Source organism: Pelodiscus sinensis, chromosome 2, assembly GCF_052426305.1.
Source record: "Pelodiscus sinensis isolate ZL-2025 chromosome 2, ASM5242630v1, whole genome shotgun sequence".
Taxonomy (NCBI): Eukaryota; Metazoa; Chordata; order Testudines; family Trionychidae; genus Pelodiscus; species Pelodiscus sinensis.
This window is the reverse complement of record NC_143053.1, coordinates 226,888,453-226,900,824: the sequence shown is the minus strand read 5'-3', so window position 1 is coordinate 226,900,824 and position 12,372 is coordinate 226,888,453. Positions and strand designations below refer to the sequence as shown.

Here is a 12,372-nt window from a genome sequence, read left to right as displayed (position 1 = left end):
ACAGAGGCCAGGGACACCATTTCTATCCCCTGGCTAATAGCCTTTTATGGACCTAACCTCCATGAAATTATCTAGCTTCTCTTTAAACTCTGTTATAGTCCTAGCCTTCACAGCCTCCTCTGGCAAGGAGTTCCACAGGTTGACTACACGCTGTGTGAAGAAGAACTTTCTTTTATTAATTTTAAACCTGCTACCCATTAATTTCATTTGGTGTCCTCTAGTTCTTCTATTATGGGAACTAATGAAGAACTTTTCTTTATCTGCCCTCTCCACACCACTCATGATTTTATAGACCTCTATCATATCCCCCCTCAGTCTCCTCTTTTCTAAACTGAAAAGTTCCAGACATTTTAACCTCTCTTCATACGGGACCCGTTCCAAACCCCTAATCATTTTAGTTGCCCTTTTCTGAACCCTTTCCAAGGCCAAAATATCTTTTTTGAGGTGAGGAGACTACATCTGTACACTGTATTCAAGATGTGGGCGTACCATAGTTTTATACAGGGGCAGTAAGATATTCTGTGTCTTATTTTCTATCCCTTTCTTAATAATTCCTAGCATCCTATTTGCCTTTTTGACCGCCGCTGCACACTGTGTGGAAGTTTTCAGAGAACTGTCCACGATAACTCTAAGATCTCTTTCCTGATTTGTCGTAGCCAAATTAGCCCCCATCATACTGTACGTATAGTTGGGGTTATTTTTCCCGATGTGCATTACTTTACACTTCTCCACATTAAATTTCACTTCCCATTTTGTTGCCCAATCGCTCAGTTTGGTGAGATCTTCTTGGAGTCCCTCACACTCTGCTTCTGTCTTGACTATCCTAAACAGTTTGGTATCATCCGCAAACTTTACCACCTCACTGCTTACCCCTTTCTCCAGATCATTTATGGATAAGTTGAAAAGGATTGGTCCCAGGACTGACTCTTGGGGGACACCACTAGTTACCCCTCTCCATTCTGAAAATTTACCATTTATTCCTACCCTTTGTTTCCTGTCTTTTAACCAGTTCTCAATCCAAGAAAGGACCATCCTTCTTATCCCATGGCCATGTAATTTACACAGGAGCCTTTGGTGAGGGACCTTGTCAAAGGCTTTCTGAAAATCTAAGTATACTATATCTACTGGATCCTCCTTGTCTGCATGTTTGTTAACCCCTTCAAAGAACTCTAATAAATTAGTAAGACGATTTCCCTTTACACAAATCATGTTGACTTTTGTCCATCAAATTATGTTCTTCTACATGCCTCACAATTTTATTCTTTACTATTGTTTCGACTAATTTGCCCGGTACTGAAGTTAGACTTCTGGTCTGTAATTTCCAGGATCGCCTCTAGAGCCCTTTTTAAATTTTGGTGTCACATTGGCTACCTTCCAGTCATTAGGTATGGAAGCCGATTTAAAGGATAGGTTACAAACCACAGATAATAGTTCAGCAATTTCCCATTTGAGTTCTTTTAGAACCCTTGGATGAATGCCATCCGGTCCCGGAGATTTGTTAACATTAAGTTTTTCTATTTGTTCCAAAACCTCCTCTAATGACACTTCAATCCGGGATAGTTCCTCAGATTCATCACCCATAAAGGATGGTGCAGATTTGGGAATCTCCCTAACGTCCTCAGCCGTGAAGACTGAAGCAAAGAAATTATTTAGTTTATCCATAATGGCTTTATCGTCCTTGATTGCTCCTTTTATATCTCGATCGGCTAGGGGACCCACAGTTTTTTAGCAGGCTTCCTGCTTCTAATGTACTTAAAAAACGTTTTGTTATTTCTTTTTGAGTTTTTGGCTAGCTGTTCCTCAAAATCTTTTTTTGCTTTTCTTTTTACATTTTTACACTTCATTTGACAGTGTTTATGTTCTTTTCTATTTATCTCACTAGGATTGGACTTCCACTTCTTAAAAGATGCCTTTTTGTCCCTCACTGCTTCTTTTACATGGTGGTTAAGCCACGGTGACTCTTTTTTAGGTCTCTTGATATGCTTTTTAATTTGGGGTATACATTTAAGTTGGGCCTCTATTATGGTGTCTTTAAAAAGTTTCCATGCAGCTTGCAGGAATTTGGCTCTAGTCATTGCGCCTTTTAATTTCCGTGTAACTAACCTCCTCATTTTTGTGTAATTCCCCTTTTTGAAATTAAATGCCAGAGTACTGGACTGCTGAGGTGTTTTTCCCACCACAGGAATGTTAAATGTTATTATATCATGGTCACTATTCCCAAGCGGTCCTGTAACGGTTATCTCCTGGACCTGATCCTGCACTCCACTCAGGACTAAATCGAGAATTGCCTCTCCCCTTGTGGGTTCCTGTACCAGCTGCTCCAAGAAGCAGTCATTTAAGCCATTGAGAAATTTTCTCTCTGCTTCTCTTCCTGAGGTGACATGTATCCAGTCAATATGGGGATAATTAAAGTCCCCCATTATTATAGAGTTCTTTATTTTGGTAGCCTCTCTAATCTCCCTCAGCATTTCAATGTCAGTATCGCTGTCCTGGTCAGGTGGTCGGTAATATATCTCTACTGCTAATTTCATATTATTGGAGCATGGAATTACTATCCATAGCGATTCTATTGAACATGTTGATTCATTTAATATTTTTATTTCATTTGATTCTACATTATCTTTCACATACAGTGCTACAGCTTAGAGAATCTCTATCAATGGATTCTCCTCTAAGAGAAGTCTCCCTCCGATTTACGTGCATCTCCGTACCAATCGGCTTTCCCCCATCTCTTAGTTTAAAAACTGTTCTACGGCCTTTTTAATGTTTAGTGCCAGCAGTCTGGTTCCACCCTGGTTTAGGTGGAGCCCATCCTTCCTGTATAGGCTCCCCCTCTCCCAAAAGTGTCCCCAGTTCCTAATAAAGCCAAACCTCTCTTCTCTACACCATCATCTCATCCACACATTGAGACTCTAAAGCTCTGCCTGCCTACCTGGCCCTGCGCGTGGAACTGGAAGCATTTCCGAGAATGATACCATAGAGGTCCTGGATTTCAGTCTCTTTCCTAGCAACCTAAATTTGGCCTCCAGGACATCTCTCCTACCCTTCCCTATGTCATTGGTACCTACACATACCACGACCACCGGCTCCTCCCCTGGACTACACATAAGTCTATCTAGATGTCTCGAGAGATCCGCAACCTTCGCACCAGGCAGGCAAGTGACCATACGGTTCTCCTGGTCATCACAAACCCAACTATCTATGTTTCTAACGATTGAATCACCCACTACTAACACCTGCCTCTTCCTAACAACTGGCATTCCCTCCCCTTCAGAGGTATCTTCAGTGCGAGAGGATACCGCAACATCCTCTGGAAGGAGGGTCCCAACTACAGGATGGTTTCCCTCTGTTTCCATTGAATGCTCTGTTCCCTTGAGACTTTCATCCTCTTTAAGAGCACTGGGGCTCTCAGACTGGAGGTGGGACAGTACTACGGTGTCCCGGAAAGTCTCATCAACATAGCTCTCTACCTCCCTTAGCTCTCCAGTTCAGCCACCCTGGCCTCCAAAGCCTGAACTCGGTCTCTGAGGGTCAGGAGCTCCTTGCAACGGGTGCACACATACGCCACCCGCCCATAAGGCAGGTAATCATACATGTTACACTCGATGCAATAAACAGGATATCCCCCAATCTGCTGCTGGGCTTCTGTCTCCATTTTTCTTATGAATAAGTTTAAGTATAAACTGAGCTTCTTATTAAATGTCTAGAATATTGATTATAAAAGTTATGTTTAAAGGTCAGAAGTCACTAGTGCCCTCTAACCTCCCCCTCTAAACTCCCTCTCCAAACTCCCTGTTAGCTGCTCCTGTTCACAAGCTACCTGGTCGCTGACTCACAGGCTTATGAAGCTCTGCTAGCCCCTCCCCCTGACTGAGGCTCAGCCAATTAACAGAGGTTTCTAGATTTCAAACCTTTTAGAAGCTCCTTCAAACAAACAAACCAAACAGAATTAACTTCTATATTTGACCAGCTCTACTAATTTTACATATAATAGACAACCAACCATTAGATGCATAATAAATCTTTCAGCATGACTTAACAGGTGACTCTTCTTACTTGGCTTTTCTGACTTGATTGTTTTGCCTCAGTCATCCTCTGCTACTTTTGGTTACTTTCCTTTCATACTCTCTTTTGTAGCTTACTCCATGGGCTTGTGTATGTGGTCAGTTAATGTGCAGCAAACTGGATCATAACGTTATAGCACTCTAGCTATATGTTTATTAAGTAACCACGAGGAGGATGCGACCATGCACTAAAACAGGGGTTGGCAACGTATGGCATGCGTGCCATAAGTGGCACACAAGATTATTTATTGTGGCACGTGCAACATGGGGTAGGGACCAGGCAGCTCCGCAAATGGAGCAAGCGGCATGACTTTGTGCTGGGCTCCACATACCGTAAGCATGCACCTCCCAGGAGCTAAAGTGTTAACACCCCTTACTCCCTGATGCAGGCTCTGCCTACTGCTCCAGGAGGGGGCAGCGCTGAGGCTGCTCCGCAGATGGGGGTGGCGTGGCTGACCACACACTGCTACAACCTCCATGGGGCGCCGGGGCCCAGGCTAAGCCATGGCTGCTCCCCACATGTGGGGAGACTCTTCCCTAGTACTCCTCTGTGCCTGGCTGGGGGCTGGAGATAGCCCTGGGCAGCCCCAGGCTCTGCCTGCCTCAGTCCCAGAGCTGCAGCTTGCAGGTGAGGGATGAGCCGCGGGCAAAGGGCAGGGCCGGGACTCTGCCTCAACCTGGCTCCTTTTCACCCCAGCGCTGCTCCCAAGGGGCTGCAAGTTGCAGTGCTGCTGCCCTGCCAGTGTCTGCACTGGGGGCACAGGGATGTGAGGGAAGGAGAGGGGTGAAGGAGGATGCATGGGCAGGATGGGAGGGGGCAGGGCTTGCACTGAGGGGGTGGGGAAAGTTAAATCTTGGCACACACCACATTTGAAAGGTTGCCAACCCCTGTTCTAGAGGTTCTGTCACACACTTTGACATACTGCTATTGCAAACAGCATCAGGGTAATTGGTTGTACAGGTTGAACCTCTCTAGTCCAGCACTCTCTGGTCTGACAACATCTGGGATTCAGCATGATTTTAGTTAGCCAGATGTCCACTTATGGGCATGGCCAAGTTTCCTCCAATCCCATAAAGCTTGCTTACAGCCATCAATCCTGGCTTCAGTGTTCTGTGCTCTTATTTAGCTCTAATTTACCCTTAAATATCGTCTCAGAGCCCAGTAAACAGTGGAAGAGTTAGTAATGCTGCTAGACAATATTGACCTCTCATGGTCCAGCAAACTTTCTGATTCAGCACCAGTCAGGTCCCAATGGTGCTAGACTAGAGCGGTTAAACCTGTACTTTCACAGCCAAGCTGGCTGTGCACTAAATATCTGTGTGGACAAGCCCCATGTTTAAATGCTACCAAGTAGAATGTAGTAGTGTTTTAAGTAAGAAGTTGGGAGAAACAGTGAGAAAGCTTTCCCTGCTATTAAATCACTACATGACACTTGTACCTCAGGTACCAGACTCTAGAGCAGCTGTTCCCAACCTATGGTCCGCAGACCCCTGGGGGCTCCATGACAGTACTGTAGGAGGTCCACAGAAAGTTTAGGAAAGTAAAGTAAAAGAAAAGTAAGGATTGGGCCCACCACTGGACTGGGACTTTCTGCCAAACGCTTCTCACCTGGGGCTTACTGTTCATGACTGGCCACATGCATGCTGCCCTCTGTTCTTGAAATGGGATCTTGATTCCCCAGGAGGCATCATCCATCCTCCCGCCACCAGCTGCCCTGACGTTCACACTCCAGTCCTCTCCCTCTTCCAGTCCCACAGTGGGCCCGATCCTTACTCTTCTTTTCCTTTCCTTTTTTCCCCCTCCCCCAGGGCTCCGTACCCAGCCAAGGGTGTATTACTGTGGCAGGAGCTGCCTTTGGCCATGATAGCCTTTTCGCCATAACCACCATGGATGGGCAGGGGAGGGAGGGGGCGGGAACTGAGGAAGCAGTGCAGACCAAGGAACATGCTGGCTGCTACTTCCCACTGCTTCCTTTGAGGAGTCCATAAACTTTTAACAGGTTGCTTGAAAAGGTTGGGAATCACTACCCTAGAGGTTTAGATTATTTAATCTAAATATGAACTCAAAGAAGTAGATAAGGAGGAGAGACTAGGCTAGTAATTTGAAATTCTAAAGAATCAGGTCTCACAATACTGGTAAACTCATACAAATTATATGCTACATAATAGAAAAAATCTTGAATATTCAAGTATAAATAAGTTAGGAAATAGAAAACAAAGAATAGCATGAAATGGTCAATTTTCATCATGGCAAAAGGTCCACAGTGGGGTGCCTCAAGGTTCTGTACTTGGTCCCAATTGGTTTAATACCTTTATTAGTGATTAGAAATTAAGTGAGTAGGGAAATAAAATTTGCAGGTGACAATTTTATTGTCATTAGATATGATTAGAAATGACTCTGAGGGACTTCCAAGACAACTAAACAATCTAAATGATTAGGTAACAGAATTGCAAAAGAAATTCAGCATTGAGACATGCAAAGTTATGAACAGTTGAGGGAAATATTTAAATGAGTTGTATATCTTACAGGTCCTAATTAACCGTTTCAAGTAAAAAAGGAACCTGGGTTCAATATAAACATCTGCTGAGTGTTCAGTTGCAGTCAAAGATCAACAAGCTGGTCAGGATGCATAAAAGACAGGGCAGAGAATACTAAAAGAAACTACTTTTATGTCTTTATATAAATTAGTGGTGCAGCCTCATTAGGAATCCTGTGTGCAGTACTGATCACTCCATCGCCAAAGGATATTGCAGAACTAGAGGACTTTCTGAGAAGAACAATGAGAGTGATAAATGGTTGGGAACATGCTCATATGAAGAGAGATTAAAAAGACTGGGATAAATTATATTAGAAATTAGATGCATAAGCGGGGGCATGAAAGAAGTATATAAAATAATGAGTGATATAAAGAAGGTAGATAAAAAACTTCCATTCTTCCCGGTACTCAGCACAAGAACAAGGTGATAGTCAATTAAATTAAAATGAGAACAATCAAAACTATTAAAGGCTTCATGGTTTAAGCCAGTCTCTAACTACATGAGAAGAAATAATCTGGGAGAAACTGGAAGACATTATTCCATCTGCCCATTCTGGGCTTCTCAAAGCTTCCTCTGTAGCACGTGTTATTAGTCACCGTCACATAGAGAACACTGGTCTAGGTGGACTTTGGATCTGATTCAACATGGCAATTATTGTACTTAAGAATTCTGTAAAAAAACTGTTTAAAACAACTAAACTTTGAAGATTCAGCAGCAGGACATCAGCCTAGCCAGTGCAGACTAAGGGCTGGTCTACACTACTGTGGTAACTTACACAACTTTAGTTACGTGAATAACATTTCTGAAGTTGATGTTGTTAGATCCACTTAGCACAGTAGCTACACTGAGCTGTCTGGACAGGAAAGTGTTTCCCACTGACTTACCTTACTTTTCTCAGAAAGGTGGAGTTCACAAATCTGATTTAGCATGTCTTCACCAGACCCCTAAATCAACACTCACTGAATCGATTGCAGCAGTGCTCATCCACCAGCAAGCATAGACACAATCTAATGTGTATTTGCTCAGTGATTACTAAGAGAATAGGTTGCTCATGGCTGAATAGGGTCACTGAGGTCTTTTGTGAGGGAGGCCACATAAAATGCAGACATATGGAAGGTACTTACCCTTTGAGAGGAGGTACTGATACCATTTGTTTGCACCACTGAGCATGTCTACACTGCATTCCTCTTTCGAGAGTGGAATGCAAATGCAGCTGAGCGAAATTGCAAATGAAGAGCAGATCTGAATTTCCCGTGTTTCATTTGCATAATCGCGTCCGGCCGCTATTTCGAAATACCCTATTTCGAAATAAAAAACACTGTGTAGATGCAGTTATTTTGAAAGAAACCCCTTCTTCCACAATAACCATTAAACCTAATTTTTTTAGGTTCCTCGAAAGAGGAATGCAATGTAGACATACCCAAAGAACACCCATATCAAAGCAGAATGCCCTTGTTTGTTTGGTTGCTATAATGCAAAAACTCACTTCATTTCCAATTCTGTATTGGTACAGTCAATCAAACCATGCTCTTAAACTGAGAAAGCAAATGCTACAACACATGGTTCTGGAGAGGCTACGATTGCACTGGTGGGTGACAAATGCAATTTTCAACAACAGTGTTGTTTCAGTTAGTCTATTCATGAGAAGAGAAAGGAAACTGAAAATGCTCTTTCATAAGAGATTTGCTTGAGCTGTTTACTTTTGCTGTCCTAAACACAGCTTTGAAAAGGTTTTTATATCACAGGGATTAGGATAAAATCTGCTCTGGTAAGTCCAAGTTAACCTGCCTTTGTTTAGAAAAACAAATGAAAAAATGTCATTATATACCAATGGTAAGATGTGTGAGGTATGTTTATTTTGCTGTGACTGACACAAATAAATGTCCCGTTCCCATGTTAACATAAGAGAAAAGCATTACAAAAATCCCCACTGTAAGGCTAATGGAATACTCATGTGGATCAAGTTAAACATGTGCATACATGTTTACCGGATCAGAATCAAAGATATAACAATAGTCCTAATCAGTAAAGACATTATCTTTTTCTACCTACTAGCTCAAAAATATTTTGTATCTCATGCATTTCAATTGAATTTAAAGGGGTGTGCTTATTTTTCCCTATATATGGCCGCATTAAAACCTGTCCAATGTTGGCTCGCATATTCTAGATCAATAGTTCTCAGCCTTTTTTCATTTGCAGTTCCCTAATAATATTGAATGGAATTGCTGACCCCTCTGGAAACTGCTTGTCTGTATACACAGTTGAATTCTATTCAGTTTTCTGTCTAAGTCTTTTGCAGACCTCTTAGATATAGTCCATGGACCACAGGTTGACAACTGCTGTTTTGCATAGCTCATGCATGCTCAGTCTTCTTTAGTCTTCCAAATGGGTTTTTTGCTGGCCTTGCTCAGAGAATTCTCTTTTAAGTAGTGTCAGTGAACAAAAAAACATCTCAAAAAACAATGACAACTAACTATCCATATGGAGCAGTTAGAGATAAAGTATTCCTCATTCAGCCCGCAAACTTACTGTACCCTACTTGTATAGTGCCCAAAGATACCCAAGAATTGTCGTTCAGGAAATGCTAATGGCCCACATACTCCATATTCTGTCTCACAGGAAGGTACAAGGAAACTCGTAACAAATAACTATGGTATTTTCTGCCAATAGGGGAATTCCTCCATAATTATATATGTTCCCAATCAGTTTTACTGGGCCCAGGGGCCTGCCTGCAACTAATTAATCTAATGCACATTATTCCATAGCCAATTTGGGCTCAAAAATATCCAAGGCAAAGAACAAGAGTTTTTTTTATAAGGTTTGTTGCCAATGCAAAACACCAAACAGCCTCCTTGTTAATAGCTAAGCTGTTTGTTGAATAGATAGGTCACAGTGAAGATGAATGCTTCTAGCCTAAAAGATCCTTCCTGTTACAGCTGTTTTTATTCTTTCCAGGGCTAATTCTTATTTGCCATACAAATCTAGAGAGCACCATTTTTCAGTATGATCTACGTTGAGGGGAAGCAACTTTATTAATACATTTTGCTTCTTTAAAAAATAATAGTTATTTTATCACTTTGAACTTGATAAATATAAATGAAGAAACCATATGCTGTAAATATTGTATGGCAGACACAATTTCTACATAAGTTAAACTCCATTTACACCATTCGTGCTTTTATGCTAATTGTTCAACGTGTTCTCTAAAGCAGAGTTTTCGAAGTTGTTTTCTTACAACCCAGTTAAAGAAAATTGCTGATGCCCATGACCCATCGTAATTATATCATGAGATAGAATGCGGGCTATGGGATGAGGCTAAGGAATTTAGATTACAGGAGAATTCTGAGGGTTGAAGCAGGGGCTTGGAGTGGGGGAAGGGATGAGGGCTCTGGGCTGAGAGTGCTGGTGCTGGAGATACTTTTAGGGTGTGGGTAGGGCTCTGGACTGGAGTTGGGAATAGGGTGCAGTTTCTGTGATGGGGATGAACCCTTAGGGAGCACAGGGGGCTTCTGGTGTAGAGGGTGACTCAGTGCTGGAGCACAGGGTTGGGGTACGAGTTTAACTCCAGTGGCTCCCGATCAGTGACACAGTGGGCAAGCTAAAGCAGGCTTCCTGCCTGTCCTGACACCACAGACCATGCTGCTACGTGGAGACGTCCAAGTGGCTCCACACAGCTCTCACTTGCAGGCACCACATCCCTCCCCTACCTCCGCCCCCCCATCTTCCATTGGGCCAGAAATGTGGAGCTGGGGGCTTAGTATTCATATCAATTATTAGTACACATGGGACAAAGCAAGATGCACAGAAGCAGCATGGACTCTCTCCTTTCTCCTGAAATGCACGGTCACTCCTTCCACAAGCTTTTGGTTCTGTGAGTTCAGATGGTTTAGATGGCTCATATGTGCTCAATGATCTCCATACTATCCTTTTCAGTATGCGGAAATGTACTGTGCTAGATAATGCTGCTCCTGTCAGAAATATTGGAGTGGAAACCACCTCAACACTTTGGAAAGTGCTTCACATCTCGCAAAGCGTTCCACATCTCAATACGATACCAGGAGGCAGGTCTAGTGGAGTTCTCAGGACACCCCAGCCTCTAATGTCTACACTGCCTAATAGACCTAGACCTGCGGGACCTACCCTTATGGACTTGGTGTTTACGTGCCTGCACATAAGCATACAAATTACACTGAAAATCTTGGCTCACAGTTCCTGGACCTGGGTCTCACACAGATGTACTCACATGTCCCCACTGAACTACACAGACCTTCTGACTTTCATGTAACTTAAACTGCATCCACAATGCAAAATAACAGGCATTGCTCTCAAGTCACAGTGGGACTCCGTCTTTCACACACATACACCCCCAGCAGACTCCCAAGACTCCAATCTTGAGTGTTTGCTGACCCAATTCAGACTGGTTTGTGTATGGGTAGAAGAGGGATTTGGGCTCAAATCCAAGTCAGACTCCAGGCTTATCATGCAGTGTAGACATACCCTAAAAGGGTTTCTAACTGTCAGACTTCCTTTTTTCCTATACAGAGAAACTCGGCTACCCCCTGAAGCTTCCTTACTACAGTATATACTCCATTCTCGTCAAGCCTGAAAAGAGCAAAACTGTGCAACTCTGGCCTATAAAATATAAATGTGTAGACATTTTGATTAAACAACAACAACAACAATCTAAACTAAAAACAGTCATAGATAAGAAAACAAGGGGGTGCTAGAAAAAATGAAGCAGTGCCATAGATGCCAACTAAAAACATTTATACTTACCACCTATAATATTTATGTTTAAATCAAATGCTGCTTTTCTACTTATCAGTACAGACCAAAAATCTACACAGCATGAGTACTCAATAATTCTTTTCAATACCCTTTCCACATTATTAACCCACATCAGTGTAATTAATGAAAATATTTAAGTTCATCTGACATATTGTTCAATAGTACATATTTTAATATTAAAGATGTAATACATCAGATGTTAAAAAATGTTTAGGCTGCAAATTAATTCAGTAATATCCTTTTAATAACTACTTCTAAAGATTGTACTGAGAGAAAAACAAAATAGCGGTGTAATAAACGTATATATATATAGCTTGTTTTAACTTGCAATACAAAATGTCAAGAGCTCTTTATACACTGGTTTTATAACTGGAATTAGATAAAGTGTTTAAAACATTCTGCAGCCTGCTCATTTGCTAAATCCTATTGAGGATTTACATTGAACTGATCAAGTTTCTATCTTGAGTTTACATTTCACAGGTGTTTTCAGACTAAACCTAGATCTTTTCTGGCTTCAAATAAGTTTGGACACTAATTACTCAAAGCCTACCCTTTCTTACCTTTAAGCTAAACTTGTAGATATCAGGCTGCTTCAAGTAATTTTATCACAGCAGTGTCAACGAGAGAACCTTCCCCTGAATATAATTGTTTAATTGGTATAGCTTGTTGATTGCAGTAACACAAAAGTAGTGATAGCTAACCACAAAGAGATTTATTCTGTCTTAAACTTAAAAAAACCCAGCACCTTGGTTTTAACCCCAAAACACAAAACAAGAATTTAGTTCTGCTGTTGGATCACCCATACCACCTAACAACTGTTGTCGACTTCCTACCATATCCGCATTTACCCAAGACAAGTCTTTTAAAAAAAATCACACTCACAAATTATGTTGCAATATTAATGAATATATTCATAAGAAGTACTCCATTGACTGATTCTATCATCCATTAAAATAAGCGCTTCTGCATTTTGAAGTTCTGA

General features: G+C 41.9%; 1 protein-coding gene across 18 annotated transcripts in view; it reads right to left on the bottom strand.

Moving 5' to 3' along the window:
• KIAA1217 (KIAA1217 ortholog) overlaps positions 1-12,372 on the bottom strand; it is a 553,152-nt gene that overhangs the window by 221,296 nt on the left and 319,484 nt on the right. The window lies entirely within an intron of this gene.